The 25,172-nt window shown below is 39.1% G+C and overlaps 1 protein-coding gene across 3 annotated transcripts in view; it reads right to left on the reverse strand.

Moving 5' to 3' along the window:
- Positions 1 to 25,172, reverse strand: part of GNAL (G protein subunit alpha L) — a 181,031-nt gene that overhangs the window by 18,536 nt on the left and 137,323 nt on the right. The window contains exon 1 of one of the 3 annotated variants that reach the window (XM_033512206.1): positions 13,555 to 13,573. The exons of the other annotated variants lie outside the window; for them this stretch is intronic. The gene's annotated coding sequence lies outside the window, so the exon portion shown is untranslated. Of the gene's footprint in view, positions 1 to 13,554; positions 13,574 to 25,172 lie in introns of those variants that run through there. 3 annotated transcript variants of the gene reach the window in all.

Genomic DNA, 25,172 nt, shown 5'->3' on the forward strand with positions numbered 1-25,172 from the left:
CATGTCCACAGGCACAGGGAGGCTCTGATGGGTCTCACTGTGAAGTTTTTGCTCTAACATAGGTAAAACATGAATTTAGCAAAGATCTTCTGAATTTCCCTTGCTTATTCCTTTTTTCAGTTTTCACTCCTGTACTTCCCCCCAGCCCTCCGGCATCCCAGCAGAACTCAGGCTGCGATGCCCAGGCCTGGCAAAGGGCAGCATGGGGATGACCAAAAAATAGTGGGTTTTATCCACAGAAACACACCTTCACCCATCCACAACTCCCAGCTCGCCAGCAAGGAGAGCTTGCTGTGTCAGGAGATGAAAAGGTTAAACAGGAGGCCAAGAGGGAGAGCAAAGTACAGTCATGCCTGAAAACCACCAGCTCCTTATCCACCCAGGGAAGTTTGAGGATCTGTGGTTCAAAGCATCTGCCCAAGTCAGGGGGGATGCAGTGGCTGCTCACCACCAGCCTGCTGGGGACCACAGACAAGTGAGAGGACTGTACAGCCTTTGGCAAAGCCACGTGTTGCCCTAGAGCAGCATCAGCCACTGTGCTTGCTCCACAGGGAGAGTGACAACAAGACTGGGAGGGTCTCAGGCCACCGATGCTGACATCCCCTGGACACCCAAGTTTGCTGCACAAGCATGACTGGGAGCACGTAACCCATCTCATTTTGTCACTGGCCATGGCTGCTGCCAGCTGAGGCCACAGCCACCATGAAGCCATCAAGAGCACTGCTGTCATGAGAGGCTTTACTGGTACTAGCATTCAATGCTCCCTTGTGATTGCACAAAGCAGGAAAACTCCAGTTTGAACCCCACTTAGTGATGGCATCTTTGGCCAAGACACTAAAAGCAGACAGATGATGACAGCTGCAACCATGGGCTCATACACCATTCATCAGGTGACTCTCTCCTGCAAGGACCAGACTGCTGGTGGTGGCTGAGGGCACATTTGGCAAGGAGAAAGAAAGATGGTCAGAATATGTAGTTTTTCTGGTCGATGGGTTTGGTAAATGGACTTTCCTAGCAGACACCCATTTCAACCTCACGTTCTCCACTGCTAAGTACGTACTGCAGAACAACTCTAGGCTTCACAGGCTTTGGTATGTGTCCAGCTATTATCCTAAACAAATGCAGGAAGAGTTTAATTGCATTAAACGTTTCAGATATATGAGTAATACCCTCTTTCTGCTTAATAAGAACAGTCTCACTTTTAACTGAAAATACATTAACTAAACTAAAAAATGAATAAACAGTATGACTTCCATATCTGCTTGCCCCCACTGGTTCCTTAAATTTGTTAAGAAGCAGTGCAAATTTTGGGAAATGCATTTCTTCCTTCTAAATTTAGCAAACTAACCACTTCTTGGCTTAGCAGATGTTTTTGCTTTCCGAGTGAGAGGCCTATGGGGATCATCATTAACCCTCTTCTTAACATAAACACTGACTAAGATTTAAATCTGGAAAACTGTCATTCACACAGAAAGGTTAATAGGCTCCAGAACAAATGAGACTCATCATCTGCAACTTCTGCCATATAGGATCTCAGACAACAGGGACGAAGAAAGGCAAAGAGAGAAAAAAAGAAGAAAGGTGATTTATTTACTTATTTAAAAAGGGACATTATTTTTCTACTGCATGTGTTCAGACGTTTTATTCCCGGGGGTGCAAGTGGGGGAGCCATTGCAAAACACAAGACCAAGAATAAAGCACTGATAAAATCTGAAGCTTAGACTGGCACATGCAGACCCTTCTTCTGACCAGCTTGAATCCACTGAATTCAGTGTAACTTCTTCCTTATGAGTGGATCCTAGGCAGATCATCATGTGCATATTGAGACATCTATGGAGTATTTGTACACACAAAGGTTTGAGTTCAGCTATGTAAAGGCTACACAGAGCACATTCTTAGTCATAACTGCAATTTTGAACAGAGGACCCAAAGACAAAAACCTGAAAACAGAAAGCTCATATTGTGGTACCCAGTGAGATCTGGATCCTGGCTTCTTTGTGAGCTGATGTATGGCAGATTAGGATCTCTTTATCCACTGTCTGAATGAAACAACTGTTGAACATCTTCCAGCAACTACAAAGACTGGAAGGGAAGGTGAAAATACCTGAAACATCTGATGAGACACATGGGCAGAATGCAGCTGTCCCATCAGGACCTCCAGAATGTGCCTTTTAGACAGACTATTAGATCAAAACCTTGGGTTTATGTCCCACTAAGTAAAGTGCACAGACGACCTCATCTCTATATCTTCTGATGAATTCTTCAAAAAGAACTTGGACTTTTACATTCAGGAAGCTGAGCTGTGGGAAAAAGCCTTGATAATACTCAAAGCTATAAAATGCATCAGGTTTACAAGCACCAGATACTACCATAGCATTGCCAGGGGATGTCTAATGTTAACAAAATGTATTTTCACTGGATGCTGCAAATAGAGCTTCCCCCGTTGCTTCCGAGTTTATCTTGCTGTCATGATGGAAAAAATTTTTCAGTGCAACTTACAAATTCTGGTTGATGGTTTTATTTTCAAAAATGGTTGCACTGTAGATATCTTCCTAGTGTGTACACAAATTCACCAAGTATTGTAAGCCCTGAAAAATGCCAAATCCAGGTTAGAAACAGCAATGGTTGTTGGAAATTGAAGATCACTTACTCTGGTGGATGTGTTTTGGGATAATAAATCTGTTATGGTGACTGCCAGAAAGGAAAAACCAGTTTGACCAGAGTTTTCCACAGAAGAGAAAGCAGAAAATCCCCAAATGGGAGAAACAAAGGTAAAAAAACACAGACTGAAGAGGAAGTCACAAGAAGTTTGTGTTTACCTGTGGCAGCAGTCCAAACTCAGTGCAAGAGAACTTGCTAACAAAAGTTCTCAGGCCTAAAATCAAGCCAGATGATTCCAAAAAGAGGATGCTAATACTCTCTTGAGAACCCAGATGAAGGAAAGTGAATTCTTTAGAGTGGTGAGTGCTCCTGGACAGAAAAACCACATACATATATTTATTACTGTTTTCAGACCTGTGCATTTTTGCTGATATGTAAATGAAAGGAAGAGTGTTAGAATCCTGAGCAAAAGGAGAGTCTATCTGTTTGCTTTCACTTATCCTGCTTGTCAGGCGTTGACATGACCAAGAGAATTGACATGGCTGGAGTCCGAGTGTGTGTTGGGATTAAACAGGAGAATGGCAGCAGCTTCAAGGATTAACATTTGGACCACAGGATCAGCTCTCATGAGAATGTCTTGGAGGTTCCAAGACAGGCAGGATATGGAGTTTCTACAGGTAACAACCATTCAAGGAATATGAAGGCTCCTAACAACCATCCTACCAGAGAAGAAGGTTTCTGGGATTGCATGTAAAACCTGAAGTATGCCATCAGTGCAAACTAAAGAAACTGAAAAACTTTTTTATGGAAAAGTCAGGAAGGCAACCAGCTTCCTGCACAATGGAAAAAAGAAGCTCTTAGTGCTGACCTCGCAGAACACTTGGTACAATTTCTTACACCTTACTGCAGTTTATGAAGTGCAGTGACAGATCATTTTTCTTCTTCACTCCTTAATCCTTGTCCCAGCTTTAACAGTGCACTCTCATACCTTTACTTTGAGTGAAGGACATGTTTCACTAAAGGTAAAGGTCATGCTGGACACAACTCTATGAGTAATCCTTCTATGTGCTGGGCTGCTGTGTAGTTCCCCAGCTTCTCAGAGTTACTGAAATAGGATGTTACCTTGTCAATGTTCAAGGCAAAAAAACTTATACAACAGGGCAAAATTAATGGCTCAGGACTTAAAGGACAGAAACATGATGAGGACTGACATCCTTCCAGTGATTTCTGAGCATTTAACCCCCAAACACAACCACTTCACCCATCATTCAGAGGTAGACCTGTTGCCTCCCCTTTAGCAAAGCACAGACAAGCCAATCTTCAACTTCACCTTCAATGGGAAGCACTCAAAGCTTGCTCTTCCCAAACTTGCTTATGACAGGTACCAGAATTTATCAGGGCTTCCCTAATTGTAGTCTAGGGCCGATGGGTTATCCTTCTTATTCCTATACACAACACACCCTGGAGCTATTAATGAAAACCAGTATCAGGGAAATACCTGTATATGATCATCTGCCTTAGAAATTACCAGGTGAAAGTAGTGACATCAAGCAGTGGTCTAACAGCATAGATAAAAATGCTAGACATAACCATTAGAGTTGTAAGAAAATTCCTGTATCTTTACAAATGCTGCTGCTGAGACATTTTCATTAAATCACCATTATCCTGCCCATTTTAGAGCAGGATATATTTAACCACTGAATGTATTCAAGCAACTGGTCACACCACCTACGGCTTGGCTGAGTGATTACCTTGGGTAGCTGGAGGAAGGCATGGAGCTAAAGCAAGAAGATGAATTGTTACTACAAAAATGGAAGGAGAAGAATGCAGTGACTATACCTAACTTGCTAATAAGTAGCCTAATTCCATTTAACAGCTATAAGCTATTTAAACAAGGGTTATAAAACTTAGTGTTAAAAACCAGCCCCTACAACCCTGCTAACTGTACATTTGAGAGGAAGTCACATTAACAACTGTTTAGTATTGATAGAGCATTTTGTGAAAAGTATTCCTAATGGTGCACTCCCTGTAAGTTTCTTTACATTCTCATCAATTTTCCTTGACTTTTACAGTGCACAGTGCATTTGTACTATTAAAACAACACACAATGAGTCTAGTTTGAGGAATGAGGAAAATAATTATGCAACAAACTGATTATGTCCTGCTTCAAGTTACTTTAAAGATTAGATTACACTTCTGTTTTTAATCTCTCTACCCTGTACCCAACAGGTGATTGTCATTTCTTGAGTCTGGTTTACAAAAAGCTGGAGCAAAGGGATCTTGGCTTGTGGCTAATAGAGAATTTGGCACTATGGGCAATCCTCACTGCTACCTACGTGGCCTCCACACTGAGAAGTTGGCTGCCACCATCTACAGCCTAAGGTGGGAGAGCTTGGGAAGGAGGGGGCTGAACAGCACTGCACACACTGTGCTGGTGCTGCAATACAACAGCATGGCCCAGCCAGCCTGAGGATCTGCAGGGAGCCACCTGGGAGCCTGGCAGCTACAGCTCCTTGCAGGATCTTGGCCAACATCACCACCCCTGAGGGCATGATGTGAGACCAATTTTGGCCTTTACAGCTGAAAAGTCACCCTGCCACTTCCTAGGAGCTATTGCTTTGTACCATATTTGCATCTGCAAGGAAGGGCAGAAACCTGATAAAAGCTACCTTAGTGAAGAAAATCCACCAAGGCCAGTTTAAAATCCTGGATGACTTTGAAAGCTAACAACAAGCACCAAGAAGGAAGCTGAACTTCCTAATTTGTCTGCTCCACCCATACAGTTAGTGGAAGAAACGTGGAAGATTTATGCAGTAGCAACCGGAGAAGGTTGAAAAGGAATATACAAATAAGGCATAAATGTCAGAAACCCAAAGCCACTTGTCAGTTCAGATGTCAAAATGTTGTCTTTTCTCTCTTTGTTTTCTTTTAAAGAGAAGATTCAAAATATTATTCCCAGCTTGAATGTAACCCGTGGAAATGAAAACGAGGAATCATTTGTTCTCTAAATATGGAACCATCACTCATGTTTATGCAATGATTTATAGCTGCCTATATATATAGGCAGGTCACCCTGCAGTAAGGCTCTGAGGGCAGGTGCAGGTTTTGTATTTTCAAGGCGAAAACTAGATGCCTTTTTATACTTCCTCTTTCTCACTTGAAACTTCTTGAAGGATGCCTAAAACAACAAATTCCCTAATAGGTTCTCTTTTCTTCATCAAACCGTGTGTCTGACATTGTGGCTCAGATGCTGGGATATGCTCTGAGAAGGAGCTTGTCCAGCACCTGTCCTGAGGGTGAGAACCACTCTTGTGATGACCTCTAAGGATCTGAACTTTCACAGAAAATCTGAATTCAACCAAACTTCTAATAAAAAAGTTCTGACTATTGGTCAGGAGAGTTAGGTGCCCTCAGGAGGTAGAGGCAAAAGGATCCATAGCTGAGTGTGAAAGAGAAGAAGGACCTTTATTCTCTGGGACTTTATCCTCTGGGATCTTGGCTCCATCATTAAGATGAAACTCTTAATCACACAGAGTTGGACAAATTTCAGAGAAGAAATCTAAGCAGCTTCACTAAATGATACCAGACCTGAACTGCAAAGTTACAGACAAAGCTTCAGCCTTGTGTGAAGGAATATTCCTACAGAATTACTGTCTTTGCCCAGGACCTAAAAATTGAATTTTAAAATTAACTGCATATTATTTTTAAAAATGGTCTTCCCTCCCCTAAAAAAACCTTTCTTCAAAAGGGCTTTTAATAATAAAGTGCATTGCAATTCAGTGAAAATTAATTAGGGACTAGACATTGTATTGAAATCATCACAGAAACAGAATCAAACTACAAAATTTTGTTGTTGTTTATTTCTTCTACTTCCAATCAAACATGACTTCTGATCCCAAATACCAGAGCACAGGTATGCAGAAAAATCTGCAAGCATTTATTTTAATCAAATAAGCACACAGATAATTGCTAATCTTATAATCCCTTCAAATTGTTAGTAACCTCCTTAATTAGATTACACATAATCCAGTCCTAACACCCGCACTACAAATACTGATCTCCTGCACTTCACAAATGTCTGTACTGCAATGGGGTACCATGCATTAGATGTTGAAGCAGTTTACACTTCCTTCAGAAAAATAATAACTTTGCTTTGTGGGGCATTACTTTTTTGAGGGGTTAGATGAAAACATTTTGGGTTGTGGGGCATAGACAAAAATTTTAAATCCAGGAAGTACATACATAACTGTGAAATTTTGAAAGTAAAAGCCATTTTTTACCTCAGCAGACACTTCATCCATTTTGCAAGATGTTTTTTTGAGAAGGTCTCAATGCAACTCATTCAAAGAGAGAAAAATAATAATACTCATATTTAAAGGAACTGTTTTTGACTGGGTTTTAAATTTCAGTATTTTTAAAAGTAGTTTTTATACCTTGAAAACTCTACAACAAATCAAGAAATGTAACTAATAAACAACCACACATCTTTAGGACATATATCTTCATTTATTGGTTATGTGTTGGATTTGGGGCTGCTCTGACCTAAATTCAGCTCAAGCACCGTAATGCACTTCTGAGCAGATTTGGTGTCAAAACATAATGTGGACAAAAAGCTAAATCAGAGAAGCGAGAAAATGGGGATATTTCCAACCTTTTTTAATGCTTTGTGCTTGTGTTTCTTCCCATATCAGCACTGAGAAATTGTATGATGTGCTCCTCCACCACCCTTTGTGGATGTCCCTCTGCTCCTTTAGAAAAGACATGGACAGCCCATGCCAGCAGGAAGGAAATGATGACCAAAATTCATCTGGAGCATAATAAAACTGCACTGAAAAACTGCTGACCCTTTCCTCAAACTGATGCCATCCTCAAGGTGAGCTTAACCTACAGAAGCTACGAGAATTCCCTACAAGAGGGAATTTTAATAACTGTATAAAAAAAAAAGTAGATCAAATAAACAAAAACAAATGGTAAGATATTCTGACTATATGGCAGTTTTGAGCTTCTCCACATTTTTTTCTTATGTCAGAATGATTAAATATTTCAGCTATACAGAAGGACTAAGAAGTCCTGTGCAAGAAAAATTTTGATTCTACCAAGACTCATAAGCATAGTTTTAAGGATGTAAGTAATCCTACTGAATTCAACAAGACCTTGGAATTCAATGGGAATGCTCTTATGCTTAAAAGATCAGTCATGTGTGCAAAATTCTGGATGTCTGGAACCTGAATGAAGGCTTTTCCCTTCAAAGCAATTGAAGACCCCACTCTTCTGTCACTGCAGCCCAACTCCAAACCCCACAGTTAGAACTACTGCCCAACACTGTGACATCACATAGCATGTCTCTGTACTTAGAAAGTACAGAGGTGGCTTTTTATTCTGGGGAATGATCACAACTCTGTCATTCTCCACAAGTGCAATTATCTTGCTATTAAGAGTAACCTGTAATTTTTCAAAAATCCAGCAGCTTTAGATACAGATTGTTAGCCCTCTCTTGTATCTTCCAATGCTTAGCACAGGATGTAACAAATACAATGAAAACACTTTCCTCTACACCCTCCATCAAGCCACCAGCATCAAGCCAGGCCCCAGCTTTGCCTCCTAGTATGGCATATTGTATTTTAAGTACTTCTCATTACAACATGGATGATCCCATGGGGACACTGCAACAAAGACACAGCCCAGGCCACTTTCCAGCAAGTGCTTGCTGTCTTTCTGGTGACTGACACAGGCAGTATCATTTGCCACACCAAAGCAGGGGCTGGCCCATAAGCTGAAGGGGCCCCAGGACACTCACTGCTTTATAAAGCAAGACCTGCACACTGCTCTGTTGAAACAACTAGGAAAAACACATAATTTACCATCATTAATGCCAGCTTTACTTTTGAGAAGAACAGCCTTACAAGTTCTAAGGAGGTTTTGTTAATTATGCATGCAGGATTTGCTTTCCAGTGTAAATGATTTTCTTCAGCAGTTCACCTTAAAATGTCTTCTCTTCTGGCAAGGAGTATGACATCATGCAACACCCATGCCCTGCTTAATTACATCAGAAAAACAAAAAAAAAAGACCAGAAAAGTGAATTAAGCCACAGAAGCTCAACTCTTTACAGCCCTACCCCTCCTCTATCCTTTCATAAAGTGTTTTTAAGTTAAATTGGTTTGCTTTGAGAATCTGAATGACTATGGTCTTTACCTTTAAATGTGACAGAAGAGAGGTGCTGGAAGTAGAATACAAGAACACAGCATTGGTGACACAACTAGACTTTTTTTGTATTTACGGCATCAAACACAACTATAATGATTATCACCAGAAGTCTGGTAATAAGCTGGCTACAATTAAAATTTAGTTTATATAGACACCAATAGTGTCTATATAAACGCAAAGATGTGCCCACGTATAACACTGAAAATTCAGAGCCATGAGGGATTTAGAGTTTTACAAAAGAGCCAGTGCACTGTGCCATCATAATTTCTACTAAAATGACCAATGTTTTAACATTAAACATGACTTAATGATTGTTAAGAAAAGGAATGGAATGAAAGATTTCATGAGAAAGCAATGTTTTAACATGAATAAATAAAATAATACTGCCAAACTACACCCAACTGAGAAAGTGAATTATGACGTGACATGAAATACATATGCAGTGTTTTGAGGGGAAAAAAATGTACTTCCCATAAACCCAAAACCAACCATTTTTAAGCTGTCCGTATTTTCTGTAACTGTTAATAAACCCATTTACCCAGATGAGCACCAAATCTAGACAAGATGTCTTTTATTTGAACTATCCCCAGAACACACGTTCAAGTGATCAGGATAGCTAGCCACACAGCATGTTTAGAGTTTTACAGCCATATACTGATAAATACTTTTATTGGTGTTGAAGAGCTTTGTTCTGTTATTTACATCGTCTACTGAGCATCTGTAGGAACATCCCTGAACACAGCAGGACAAAGAAAATTGTTGAAGGAGCAGTTTAGATAGAAGTATATCAAAACTGAAACCACGAAAGAAGGAAAGGTTTGCTTATTTATAGTACAAAAGAAATTCCATCTGGTCAGGCTGTCAGTTTTTTCTTGTAGAAATTAAACAGGAAATTAATTTCTCCCCTTCCTCCTCTTACAAAGCAAGGCATTTTCACTTATGATGCCAAAAGCCTGATATTTGTAGAATTGTCTGCCATCAGTCACTATACAGTTTATCAGTAGAAGGATATTTCCTGACAGATACAGAAAACAGATTTAGAACTGAAGCCGAAAATTATATAAAGACAGATATATAGACACAAATCTTAGCACCCTGGAGTACATTTCCAAAAATAAACTAGTCAAATGGTTATCTTCCTAAAAAAGCTGATTGCATAAGCATAATTACACTAAACACAAGTACCTGCACTATCTCTGTGCATGTTATAAATAGTTCAAAGTTACATTATACAGTCTTATTCTAAAACGCTATTGTTCTAAGTTCATGCCTTCTCTCACAATCCTTTCAAAAAAGGCCCTCAGCTCTTACCACTAGCTATTTTCTGTCACTGGTATAGAATTTGTTAGAATCGAAATACACTACTTCCACTTTGCAACCTGCACTCACTATCCAAAGAAAAATTCCAGCAGTTAAGAAAGTTGCTTGATCATATCACTTTTTCTCTACTGATGACCAAGATTCCTCTGCTTGCTTACAAGGTCTTAATTTTGTAACTCAACAACCTTTTTGTCATCTTGGAAAAAGCAACTGAGAGAGGTGTATATTTCAGGGTACAATTTATTCAAGATCCTCTTCAGAGACCTTAAGCTGAGATTGTTGAGATGGATATTCAGTTGGACCCAAAAACTGAAAAAGCCTCCTGCCAAGTACTAGGTGAGAGAAGCACTACCTGCTGGAGAGAGTAGGAGAGTACCTGAGGAGAGAATGCTGGGGTTTTTTTTCCCCACCCGTCTTGTTTTGTGACATAAAGTTCCCCTTATTGAATCTGTGCAAAAAGGACCAAATCTCAGCCTAACATCAAGTAGAAAGTGAAGAAAATAAAAAGCATCTCTGAGAGGAGGGAGATGAACTGGCAGTGCCAAGTGTTACCATGTAACACTATTCATCAGCATCAACTCAGCACTCAGACAATCAGCACTGTAAATAACACAAAACATGTACATTTTTCATTAAAGTGGTTAAATCCATCAGGTAGCTGCTTGATACAAAGTCTAATTTTAATTAATCTGTCATTTAAAGGTTAAGACCAGGGGAGAAACCTAACCCCAAGGAAAATGCCCCCGTCAGCAAGAGCAGTTCTGCTGTGGGACACAAGCATGACCATGCTGTGGGAGGGGACCCTTTGCATGATGTTTTGCTGACAGCAAGGGGTTTGCTTAGAAGGAGGACACAGATGACCTGTAGTTTGTAGCAATGGTGACAATTCAGAAAATATCATCTCCTCAGCTTCACTTCTGCATGTTGCATATGCAGTAGGTAGTTCTTCCTATACATGGTATATAATGAGGAATGTGACAATCAAAAGCAAGCCGGCTGATGTTACTTGGCATTACTGAAATAACTGCATATTTCTAAGAAAATGCACAGAGACAATTCAAACAAACAAAAGACAATCCACAACAGCAGAAAAACACCTGTATGCCTCACTCAATTATTTTACACAAAATAAGGATATTTCTGGTTTCTGATGGGTATTTATAACAAAAAAATTTTTAATGTTTAATCTCATAGGGGCAGACTTTTTTTTTCTACCCTGTGTCTAGCTTATGAAACAAGTATCTACCCATATTTCATATACAGAAGGGATTAAGTGATTTCTTAAGTGTGGTCAGGCATTGAAATCAGTTGCCCAGTGAGGTGGTGGAATCACCATCTCTGGAGGTGTTTAAGAAGTGTCTGGATCCAGCCCTGAGTGATGTGCTTTAGGGTTTACAGGGGTAGTGCTGGGTTCATGGTTGGACTTGGTGATATTCAATGTCTCTTCCAACCTTCATGATTCTATTCTAGGTAAACATGCAGCTATGAGCTTTTTCTACTCCCAGTGGAATTAATGCAGCAACCTGACCTTCTTTCCTAGAATGAAATCAAGCACACTTTGCAATTTACCTTTGAAGCTCAGCAAGGGGTGTGGAGGTTCCTAAATACATCACATTTGTAGAACAAGGAAGAGGGGTTTCCCCAATGTGTTAGGAAACATGATTATTAAAATCTGGTATCATTATTTCAAATTATGAGAGTTGAGAATAATGGAGCAAGATGTGGAAATGAAGAAAGAAAAAGAGATCAATATCAAAGAAAAGACCATTTGGATAAGAAAGAGGAAATGCTGTACTAGAGCTTATGAAACTCACATTACAGAAAAAAAAAAAAAGACACCCACAGGATAGGTACATAACTACGTATTTGAGTAAATTATACCTCAGACATTATCTTCATGGTGATCCACAGTTATACAGAGAATCACTGCAGACATCTACTGAAATTTAAATTAGCTAGCTCAATTATGGATAGCAGTATATCTGCTATGTCAAGGCTTTAGCACTTGAGCTTTGTAGTTTAGAAACCTGGCTGTACTTAAGCTGCTTTTTTCTGCACAAGTGCCCAGACTGGTTAGGTTAATGGCAGGCTGGGTGTGTCCACATGGGCTGCAATTGCACCTCTAGTCTGTGTCGAAAGATTCAAAGAGCCTGAAAAGGAGCTGGCAAGAGAAGAAATATAGAAAAAACCTTCTGAAATATGTAAATCAGTGGAAAGTTAAGGCTCATGTACAGCAGCTTCTTCACCAGAGACTGTGGAACAAGAAAATTACAGCTATTACAAGCGGTTTACAAATATTATGTCCTTGCAAAGGTTTTGCAACTATATATAATAATGCCAGCTTTGATCTAGTTGTATTTAATTCACTACCTAATTAAAACAGCTCTATCTGCCAAAGTTAATTTAAGCAGTCATATGTTAACCCAGCATAATTTTCAAGAAATCTTCTTCCTTTACAATTATATTGCCGTATGTTAATATGATGGCTTTTAATAGATTTTTTGTTTACATACATGTCATAACTGACCCACTGAAAGATTGTATCCTAGTATCTGAGTAAAGTAGCATCTGTTCTAAGTTCCCCTGTAGCTAGCAGATTCGCAGCAACTATTACTCCAACTTGCAATTTTTTTTTGCATCACCAAGAGCTCAGTGCAATTACTTTCTAAGTGTGTCATCTCTGCTCTATGCTTCATTCAGTAAAATCTGTTTTATGGATGTTTTAGTGGCGAGCTGAGCTGTAGAAGCTATAATTTGTGAGCTGGATGTGACGTACAGCTTCACAGGCACGCCAATTTATTTATTTTGCTTACTCCTGATAACACTGAGGTGTGTGTCTGAAAGGCTGGCATGGCATCCAGCGAGCAGGAGATTCCCCACCCTTGCTGCTTGCCTTGGTTTCCTCCCAGGGCTGGGACAGGAAATGCAGCGGTTGCAAAACTCCCAGCCCTCCTAAGCAGTGTCAGCACTGCAAGGCTACTTAGTTTGGCCACAAACACGTAGGTGATTACTGACTTCAGTTTCAGTGTGGCAGATCTGCTGGGAATAAATGGCAAGTTATTTCTTACAGAAAGCACAACACTGTCTGCTAGCATTGGCCAAATCACAATTAGCTCCTGCTCTCCAAATTCTGTTTCTCTGAGACCTAAACACACCACAAAAATTCTAGCTGACAACCAACTACTTTCCTGTGATTTATGGTTACTTCCAATCAAAATGTTTTCAGCTTATTTGTGTTTCGAAGTTACAATGGTAGAAGTCATTCTACCAAAACCAGGCATGAGAATGTGTTGCAGCTTGCATTTTAAAGAGGAGGAGGTGGATACTGGAATAAGGAGACAGTGTATCTATGCAAGGGAACTGACAAGCAGAAAGTTCAGGGGTTTATTCACAGATATTCATGGCCATTTCTTGTTATTGTAGCTTACAGTAAGGCAGTATGGTGCACTCTGATTCTCAATTCATGCAGCAACTGTTAATTCTGAGTTCAGCTGGATGCTCCCTTGGTTTGGCTACGGGCACTTGAAAACCTGGCCCTAAAAAGTCAAAATACTTTCCTTAAAAAAGAAAGAAATATTAACATCCGAACAAATAGTTTACAAACACTTGGCTCCAAGTGTTAAGTTAGCCAAAACATTTAAAGAAAAAAGACTTTATCATTATTGAATGAATTTAGAGTGCATGAAACATTCTTTAACAATTTCCTGTTTCTAAGCATTTCCTACTCTCAGAATTACATTCTATGTTGATTTTTTTTTTCCTGGCTGCAACTTGCCTAAAAAATAAACAAAAATGTACAGCCAGTGGGTCAGATGGGGCTACAGTTCCTCTCTGACATCAAAGTCTATTAAACTTACAGTTCCAAGAAGACTCACAGCACCTATACAGAAGTCATGTCACATCAGGATGTTCCTAGGATGCAGCCTATATCATTGTTCCTTCCAAACCCAGATGCCAACTTGAGTGACTCTTCCCCCAGCCCAGGGGGAAAACCCAGTCAGGAGCAGCAGGGAGGTAACAAGAGGGATTTGTTCCACTCAAGAAGAGTTCTTTTGTGCCATTGGTGACACAACTGACTTTGATATTTGCATTTGTCTCGATATGCCTATTGTACATCAATCTCATCTCACCCTGTTTTGCATAGGCTGCTGTTGTAGGGAAACCATATAATTCTGCTTAGGCTGACATCCTTTTCCCTAAGTCCTTTTCCACAGCTATTTGCATTTACTGTTAGAGCAACAATCACTCTCCCATTTCCCAGGCTCTTGAAAGAGAAACCCCAACAAATTCAAGTCCTGAAGTTCATTAAAATACATGCACCTGCAGGATCAACAAAGATGCATCACCAGAACAGGTGGTTTTCAGGAAGAAGAGAGGCAGCCAGTTTTTTTTTTTTTTTTTTTTTTTTTTTTTTTAAACTATCAATTGAAATGAAAAATTTCAACACCTTTTTTAAGCTTTGTAAGGGTTGTGTCTCAACTGCTTGAGTAATAGTAGGATGATGCTACAGACTGACCGTAACCTTTCATGGCATGGCCTTGGCAAGTGATTCTGAGTAACAGACAAGACAGTCTTGAAACTACCTAGTTTCTATTTGTGCCTCTGATAGCATGCAGACACATGGAAACCAAAGTAAACTAAGTAAAAGTTAATCTTTGAAAGGTTCACTGAATATTTACTCAGGTTAATATATAATTTCTGAGGACAGATGCATTTGATGCAAAATCAAAATCAAAATACCAGTTATGAATGAGAAACCTCATAGAAGAATATATCAATCCAATTCATGTGTAAGAGTGAAGGATTTGCTCATAGTGCTCTCCTGCTTGCTGAAAAACATCTCCCATGCTGTAAAGCTGTACTTTCACACAGCAAGGACATCCCCTGGCTCTGCAGACAGCTGCATGTGCTTCTGCTACACCTGTGTCTTCAGACAACAACTACACTCTTGATAAAAAATAGAAAATTACTATATAAAAGAGAAAATTTCTAAATACAATGCCTAGTGGTAAAGACTGCATCGAGTGAGACAATGGATTCCAGGGAACATGGAATTCTTATTACAACTCCCATGTTTGCAAAATAGGAAAATCTCCTAAGAAACAGAGCTGGTGCATTTGCCTCTCATGCGAGGCTTTGATTTGAGCTCTTTCAGTACCTGAAGCTTGTTTTTTGACAGCGCCCTTGTTTTGTTTACAGTACATTGCTGGGATACTCCCTTTGATTCAGCCTGACACACGTGACGCTCCACCAGCTTCTGTTCTGCAGTGCTGCTGCTGCACTAAAAATAGCTTCCGCTTGCTTTGGCTCCACATCTAATTTATGGAAACTCACAGGAAAAAAAGGCCCCTCTTAGTGGGTGAGCGACGTACGATTCTACAGCTTCATCTCACTCGGCCTCCTGAAATGCATCACTGAAAATTTAAAATTCTACCATGCAGTTAATGGTGGGTAGGGGGAAAGATGAAAATGCTTAATATGTTCAATTTACTTTTAAGGTGCTTTAATGATCATTTAACTGAAAATGTCAGACAGTTGGACTGTGCTATGTAAAAATGCAAAGAATTTATAACAGAAATTTATAAAGGGCTACTAGTGCCCTCTTGTTTGGGGAAAGTGCAGTAAGGATTTCCTTAATTAGTTTACAAATGACAATAAGATTACGAACCTCCTGTTTGCTCTAACAGCTTTCACGTGTTCTACACAAACTACTTCACTGTGCCATGAAAGTCATCATGTAAATATGCCCTTTAAGAAATGCTGATTTTACAAATTTTGCCACAGAACTCAAAGCTGTGTGAAACATTTTGCGTCAACATAAATCTGACATAAAGCTTTCGCTGAAAAAAATCCAAGTTTATGTTAAAACTCAAAATCAAAGTAAGTTCAAGCAACTGGTTACATCTCTTTCTACAAAAGAATGGGTTTTAATGTTCTAAAGCAAAATTTTTCAGATGTTCATTCATAGCGTTCTAGGAGTGTCACCAGCTGAGCTGGAGTTAGTTTCAAGGGAAAACCAAATTAGAAACAAGGATGGAAGAAATCTGGTATCTGTATTAATGTACTGGTTTTTTAATGGTTTAAATTTGAGGAACTGAAGTAATGAATAAAAATTCCAAAACTGAAAAGGAAGGCCTGTTTTGAAAGTTTTTAGACTGAGTGATGAAGGCTGTAAGGAAATTTGGATTCAGATTTTATTTTAGATATGAACTTTCTAAGTTAAGGAAAATTCAGATGGCTATCAGCAGCTAAAGCAGAGATTTCAAGGCTTTCTCTTGTATAAAACAGCGAATAAACTATCTAGCTTTATCCAGAAAGGCTCCCTGCATAAATATAGCAGTCTGTACGCAAACTATCAATTTAAGGATTGGTGTCTAAACTGTTATCCAAGTAGGGACATTACTTAGCAACTACCATGGCTAAAAAGGAATTTTCATAAGTCTCAAGAGAGGTTATGAGTTATTGACCAAAAAATTCCAACAGCATCCTGAAACCAGTTTAGGCTGGCTACAGTTAGTTGCTCGTGAGTTACATGACTAAGTAATGGTCACAGAGAGTCAGTATCAACCTATTTATGCAAAAAATACTGTGCTGTGTTACCATTAAAAAGGTCTCTAATTAAACAGGTAATTATTAACTTCAATAACACTTTTGGGCCAAATCCTTTTTTTAACATCCTGCAGTGGTGGGGGGAGGAAAGGACAAACCAAACCCGTTACATGCCTATGTATTCAAAAGAAGTGAATGGTCTACGAGAAGAATGAACAACAGAGCTCTGCAGCAGAGTTTTTGTGTGCAACTATGTGTGATGGAGAGGGAGAGGAAGAAAGCAAGGAAACAGTATGATTTAATGCTTGTAGGAGTGTCATTTTCCTTTCCACCCTAACCACTGAATTCTTTTATTTTCAAGGAGTTCAAACCACCAGAGATTCAAAAGCCTTTTTTTGTTTTGTTTTATTTTGTTTTGTTTTGTGTGTGTGTGTCTGGAGCATATAAACAAGAAATTCTGTTTACATTCTTAATTATGAACATGTATTGAAAATCCTGGTCTACCTCCAAGCCCAAATCAGTTTGATAGCATTCAAATCAATGTTTACAGTCTGGCACTTACTGCCTTTGCAGCCTCTATGCTGCTGATGGAAGAGTGAAGCATGAAGTCCCACAGCCTTGCACTGCAATTGCTAGAAAGCAAATGAGAGACGGGGTGTAGATGTGAGATCTTAGGAGAGGAGAGAGAGCAGGGGCAGACATCCCTTCAACCACCTCACACCCTGCTCTGCTCATCTCCCCAATCAGAATCAGGATAACAGCATATGGATACAAAGCTTGGCCCTGCCTTAATATGATTCTGAATGTTACATAAGTGCTTGTTAAACAAAGCAGGCAGCTAGAAATGAGATAACCTAGCCATGTGTATATTCAGCTGACTACTCACTCAGATTCCCAGCTTTGTGACTGTGATAAAGGGCAAGAAAACGGCCATAAATAACAACCTCTAAAGGTATTCTCAGTTCTTTCAGGACAATGTAGTTTTTAACACCATGTGCAGGATAAACATTTTAAATATGGCCAGATTACACTTTTGATTTCTTTTTCCCTCCTCTGCTTCTAAGGAGTGAAATGGTTGGCAACACAGTGAGCATTTCCAAACCATTTTCTGGCCTACCCACAGCGACACAGGACAGGTCACATCTTTTACATGCAACCTTCAAGAACGTGCTAGAAACAAAATGGTACTTCTTGGCTTTGTGAACTTAATTCCAGGCAATTAGGGTGAAAGAACCATTATATAAATGTCCACTGCACAAAATACATGGGCAGTGGTATGGAAGATCCCAGGAAAAACCTCAGACACAATCTCTAATATACACCTTTCATCGTCTGGTAAGAAACATATAATGCAATGCCAGTTGCATCTCTTGTCTTACTGATGAATGGAAACAAAAGCATGAGACCATGAAAACAAAGGTCATGAAAAGAAAGGTGACCCAGCTTCACACTGATAAGCAATGATCGAACTCAGTTTGTCTCTAGTCAATTAAAAGCTATTTTAAAAAATGTTTACAAGTGTGTTTAAACAAAAGCATGCTGCTCCAGAACAGCAGCTAGAAAAGTCATGGAAAGAAAGAATGCATGGAAAGTGCTGATAAAAACCTCTGAACAGAATGAAACAAACCAAGAACCCCAAATAAGAATTTAAATACAAGCTACACTTCTAGAAATGTTATCTTAGCTGTACTAAAAATATACATCAAAATGCCCACTACTGCTATCTGAAGCTCCCTTCTGTTGGGCCCTCTTCCTTTAGAGCAAACAAAGTTGTAGTAATAGCCAGCTTTCTTCCAACTTCCCCTGCGAACAAGATCCGCTGGTGGATGTAAGCGGTCAACCACTGCCACCAGTTCTACAAACTTCCACATTTCTCTAATCCTATTCACTGTCTTGCCTTATTATATTTTTAAGTGGTTTAACAGCACATGCCAGTATTTTTCATAACTCCTTGGAGGGGTGCCTGTTACTTCTCACCCATCACCCATCACCATCTCAGGTCACATCAGACAGGAGGCATTGTCCAAATGCTACACACTTCTCATGAAATCCAGAAGAAAAAGACGATCCCAGCCTTTTATGTTCAATACGACTGGATTTGTACTTTCTCAAAGACTACAACTTTTTTAGAACCACAAAGCATTTCTGGCTGCCCTACACTAAAAAAAGAGAAGCACATTCTCCCATCTGGCACATAAAGCAGTGTTTTTCATGAACAGAGTTTTCTGAGATTTTTTTTTTTAATTGGGAAATAAATCTAAATTTTTATGCATGTGTCTGATGTAACTGATGGAAGGAAATTGCTTGCCATCAGATTTATCTTGTAGCTACAAAACATGCCCTGTGGCCATCTGGTCATCTGCTGCAGAGTTGGGGTTGATAAAGCAAAGGGAAACAGAGACATGTTTAATGACCTCTATCCTTTGGGGCTGGAGAAAGGCTTTATTGACCAATTCCATGCCTTGGTTTATCTCAGACTCAAGCATGGGAAGAAACAGAGACAAAATTTATCTATGCATGCAATTCTGAAGGATCGCCATGGCTCATTTAATCTCACCTGCAGCAGGATGTGTAAGGACCTTCTGAAATTATTTGAAGTTTTCTCAACTGAGAGAAAGTACTTTTTTACTCTAACTTTGGGACCAAGTGTCATGTTCCAGTCCCTGAGGAACAGGGACCATTCATCAGAACCAGAAAGTCTGGCAGCAGCTATGACGTGGTTAAGAAACTGGCTGCTGTAGCAGATGCACAAGGCAGGCCCAAGGACTTCCCTTTCTGTCCCCTTCCAAGTTCACACATTGTAAGCAGTAAAATAAAAGCAAGTCAGTACAGCATGCACAGTGGTAGTGTATCATGCTGTGAGATTAAAAATAAGACATGGCATGTTTGCGAATTACAAATGTTGGCTGGTTCAACTCTGCAATGTGCAAATCAGCACTTCCCATAAAGAACTAGTGTGTAATTCAAATATGTTACCATTTGTGCTCTACCTTTTAGCACTCAGAAATTATTCTCAAAATGATTTGAATTTCCAGTAATATATTTTTTAGGAGGACTAGCTACTACACATACACAGATCTGCACAGGCAGAACCTCCTAGTATCAGCTGGAAAATCCACATTAAAAATAGTGGGTTTGGTTGAAAATCCAGTGACAGCTCTGGGAACTTCTTAAATGTGAACCTTAAATACAAACATGATTTATGCTGGGACTACTCACTGCAAGACAAAGAAAACAGCATAAGCCTCACCACTGGAAAACAAGTTTATGTTAAGGATTTTTATCATTATTAATTGCTTTCCTTCCCAGTTCTATCACATCACAAATTAAATATGTAGATATTTTTCTAACAGCTTTCAACTACAACCACAGCAACTAGAAAAAAAATACTTTTTTTAAGAGAATGAAGTATTATAAATGAAAGTGAATGCCTACACTGTTTGTGTTCTTATACCAGAACACGTTCCCCTATAAAAATCACAGCCACTCAAGAGAGATTTTTTTAAAGGTCAGATCAAGCAACAGACCTAACAAAATAAAAGAAAAGTAAAGAAGACTGAGCCAGCTTAGAAAAGGCTATTTTGGAAATAGAAAATAAAAAAAAATAATTTGAGCTTTAATGATAGGCTTTTCAATTCTTCTGAAAAATCCCTTTACTTTTTGAAATTCTTCTCTAACTGCAAGATTTTGCTGCACTGTCTGCAGTAGATGGGACAAACTGCAGAGAGTGGCTGCACTGGCTGCATGAAGAGACATTGCAGTGGGTCTGCTCCCCTGCTAAGAATGCAAAATATCATCCCCACCACAGCCTGTGGATGGAGGAGATTACTGAGTCTGTTTCTCCAAAGCCTTTCTGGAAAATTCTCTTGGGAAGAGCCCTGTATCAATGCAGCCATGTTGATTAAGGGTGTGACTCTTCTCACGCTCCTCTTCCAATAAAACCTCAGAAAGGGCCAAACCTTTCTGTAAGACACAGTCCACCCAGGTCTATTGCTTTGCATGCCTGAAATAGCCAGGTGGCAAATGAAATATAGTTTAATCAGCAGGAAACGAAATAGCATATATAATCTTAGCAGTCAATCCTACAGAAGGACACTCCATTCAAATACTGCCTACCTGCACTGTATTTACTGAAAAAAGAAATGCCTTCCTATATCTATTCTAAATGCAATGATTACACTGAGTTATCCATTTTAGAGACAGCTTATTGCATCTAACAATTCAGAACCCTGAATGGTCACTTTCTCCCTAGGCTGCTGGATCTCTGGAAATACAAACAGCTCCTGCATGAACTGCTCTATCTGATATGATGGACATGCTGGCCTGCTGCCTTCTCTGAATCTTCTGAAATGCAATCTGAACTAACTACCAGGCAACCTTTTGAAGACAATTTTCTTTGGCAAGTTAAACTCATGTGGGTGCTTTCTTATTATCTAGCTTGGCTCCTCTCTAGTATCCTCTATGGAAGAGACTCTTTCTATTAAGAGGAGCATCTGACATTTGGATGGGTGTATTATGTTTGTTTTACAGACTCTAAAGCAAATAACCCTCAAAGTCATTACTGGAAAATATCTACATAAATATCTACATTGTTCCCGACAGTTGTACAAGCATTAATGTTGGTCGTAGGCTTACCACATTTAAAAGCTCTTTGGTGTCTGCATTTCACAATGAACAACTCAGGCTTTGTCTACATTTGGCACACAGTAAAAACACACTGACTACTGAACACAGTTTTACTTTTATTATAGATAGGGAAAATAGTTCTTAATGACGTTTGAATTGGTCACATTTTACACACTGGTCCCCAGGCACATTAAAGACAAAACTATGAACTAATTCTTTTCCAACATGGTGGTTTTTGCCAGTGTGGACAGAGAGTTGAGCTAGTTAGAGAAAAATGTTCCTCAATCACTTTTTAATTTTTTTGGGCTGTTTAAAGGAACTTGCAACAATCTCTACATCACAGATTAGATAAGATGGTTATGCTGCTTTACTTCTGTCCTTAATTCTAATGTAAATATTTTTCTAAAAACTTGAAAATATCTGCAATATTAAACAGAATTTTAAAATATTTTAATTATAAAATGGAACAAAAAGATATTGGCTGCATTTATTTTACTTTCACTATGTCTGACTATTAGGATTCACCTCCCAGCTTTTACAAACTTTTAATTTGCTCTCATGTAAAGCTGTAGTGAAATGGAACAGAGTTCATTTGATGTGCTGTACAGCGAGAATTGAAAAGGACCAGACCTGTCTGTACCACACCAAACACCAGGAAGCACTGAAGCTGTACTGATATTTTCTAGACAGAATAATGATGTCTTTGGCAAAGACTGGCACCAGCAATTACTTCACTGCAATCGGAAGGACAAACTGATATCTATGACTGCACTGTACTGAAAAAACCTATGACTCCTCCACAGTAACCTTTAATATCAAACATGGTAACAGCTTTTACAAGGTCTTAAGAAAGGCACTACCCTTTTCTATTTTCACAAACAGCTGAGGTGAAAGACATGGATGAAGTACACAAGGCCAAACCAGGTAATACATTCTTGATTAAAGCTACATTTCAAAGCTCTTCTTCCTGATCTAGTTTGCCATTTTGTTTCTCCTGTGTAAATAAGGAAGACAAAAGTCATAAGAAACTGAAGTAATGCATAATAGATACCACAAATTGGCATGATACATGATTACAGCCTGCTGTGAGTAGCTCACAAATTGAGGAGAATTCAAACAATAGCACATGTTCTGTGATTTAGACATTGAGATTTCCCTTGACTCCTTTTCCTGTGAGCAAGCTATTGAGAAACACTGACATTTGGGCAATAAAAAACACACCAAGAAAACACTGACTGCCCAATACAACTGCCATTGTAGTTTTCTCAGCTGTAAATTGATTCCTCCTCCTTCATCTCCACTTCTGATTTGTCACAGTTCTTTTAACTGGTGCTGACAACAGGACATTTACATCACTATGCATTGTATCACAGTTTCAGACTCATCCTTAGAAAGTTAGCTAACTGTATCTCAAACTACCAAAAAGAAAAATAGAAAGCCATAATTTGCAAAGGACAGTGAGCAGGGGATAAAAAAATCCAAACAAACGAAAGGGTATGAATGCTTTCAATTTAGATCCATTCTTTAAATAGAACAGAATATTAGAAACACAAGAGCCAAAAGATCCCCACACCTATATACTTCCACTAACTGGGCTTAGGAGTAAGTCTGCTGTAACACCAACAAATGAGATCAGTGAAAAAACAGTTTCCATAACATTTTATCTTACCATAATCAAACAACTTACATGGGCAGAACAAAAATCAGCCTTGAGCTTTGTGAACAGAACACGATGCAACATGGGCACAGTCATTCCAAGAAACCAAAGCCAATTTACTCCTAATTCCATCTTGCACAAGAACAGAAAGTCATGCATTGACCTGAAAGGATTGTTTTTCTTAAATGGCCAAACACTGCTGTTTGTGATATTCTAGGAATACACACAATACTGGATCCTCATATTTTGTTTCTGAATCTGCAGAATGTCTCTGGCATGATCTAACTATAGTGTGAAGCTGAAGATTTGGCTCTGTAACACATCTCAGCATAGTCTTCTGAACGGTATCCCCCCCAAATAATTCACGGAATATTTAGAAGCTGGAGACTCAAGTGTGCCTCTGGGAGGGAATGCTATAGGGGAAGTAATATAGGGGACAGGAGGACAAGATGAGGACCTAGGAGGCAGAGCCCTATCTGGTGCAGGGGGAAGAAAGGGGAGGAAGCAAAGTGTACCTTGTTTCCAGGGTGCCATTATCTTCTCAAGTTGGTAGCAGATCTGGAAGTCATGACTCAGGGGAGAAATACTCTATCACCTGCACATGTGTAACACATGCACTGTTGCTAACACAATTGATATAAAGAAAAAACTTTGCTGCAGAAAACTGCATCTGGTAAATAACTTCCAGCTCAGAGCACCAACCAAGGCATGCAGATGAGTGAGTCACAGATCTGAATTGATACCTGCAACTGTATTACATTTAACTTGCTGAAGATACACGTTGAGAAATGTCTTGAGCTTAAACATGTGAGCAGCTCCTGGGAAGAAATGCAAAACCCGAACTGGGGCCCCGTTATGGAATAAAAAGACAATGAAACAGCTGCAAATAAAGGCAAGCCCCTCTTGTGCACAGACACAGTCACCCTGGTTATGCTGTCCTGTCTCCTGGCACAGCCCATGTCACTCAAAACCTTCCACTGTTGGTGGGAAGCACTTCTATTGCTTTTCCTGTTTTAAATATGAAATATTTATTTAAGGATGAAAAGTTTTACATTTGAAATTCAGTGTAATTCCATGTATTTCCTTCTCTCCTTCGCACTCCTTACTGGTCTCCAGTGCATAACAAAGAGAAGATTAATTTCAATGCCCTCTTCTATTTTCGTTTTGAAAAACAACTAGGATTTGATTATCTATCTTTTTAGCAAGGGAGAGAAATAAGTGAAGAGTCCTCACATTCCTCAGAAATGAACACAAGTGCTTCATCTGACTGGGCAGTTCAGGCTTTAAAAATTTCAGTCGAGGCATATAACTGGAGAAGAAATGCTCCTTCACAGAAAAGCTAGTTGCTTACACACAAAAAGGACTTCAAACAAATAAATACTTTAAAGGATTACGTTTCTAGGAATTTGTATCCTGAAGCCAGGTTCTACTTGTTACTTTATTTCTGTCATCATCTGAGAAATAGGTATGTCACCTGCCTACTTTTAAACTACTTAAAAGCAGAAATGCATATAAAGCTTAATCTTTGATTTGCTAATAGTTTTATTGCTTATACACAACAACAGTTTGGAATTTCCAGCATACTTCAATAAGAGTTTTTGATGGATTCTTTTCACTTGAGAATCATGAAGGAAGACTAGATTTACTAGTAAGATGAAAACTGAATGAAATCTGTTCTGAAAGCAATGCTTATCTCACCCCCTTTTTTCCTTCTGGTATGCTTTGTCTGATTACATTGATACATAAAATAGAAAAGGATGAAATTACTAAGAAAAGGTAAAAGAAGGATTGGGAATAGCTGATAGATAAGCCAACCTTACACACCCAGGTAGATATGCAAGACATCTCACTGTGACTGACAAAATTGACACAATACTTTTTATCTCAAGTGTCCAGAGGCCTAAATCATAGAAAATGGTCAATTTATAAAGAATAAAACAATGAACAAACAAAACAGGGTAAAGCAAAGAAATGGATCTGATGTTATTACTAAGTGGAGAGGAAAAAAGGAAATATGTCAGCCACCAAATTTAGATCAAGACCACAAGTAAGTCATAGGTTTGTGCACTGAAACAGAAGAAAAAAGGCAATGCAAATAAAGATCCAAACATGCTGGATTCTGCTCAGAAGACTTTCAGCCAGTGCTGCAATAACTGTTACACATGTGTAAGGTAAAAAAATCTCTACAAAATAAGCAGCTTTTAGGCTAAAATC

The sequence above is a fragment of the Parus major genome, chromosome 2 (genome assembly GCF_001522545.3).
Source record: "Parus major isolate Abel chromosome 2, Parus_major1.1, whole genome shotgun sequence".
Lineage (NCBI taxonomy): Eukaryota > Metazoa > Chordata > Aves > Passeriformes > Paridae > Parus > Parus major.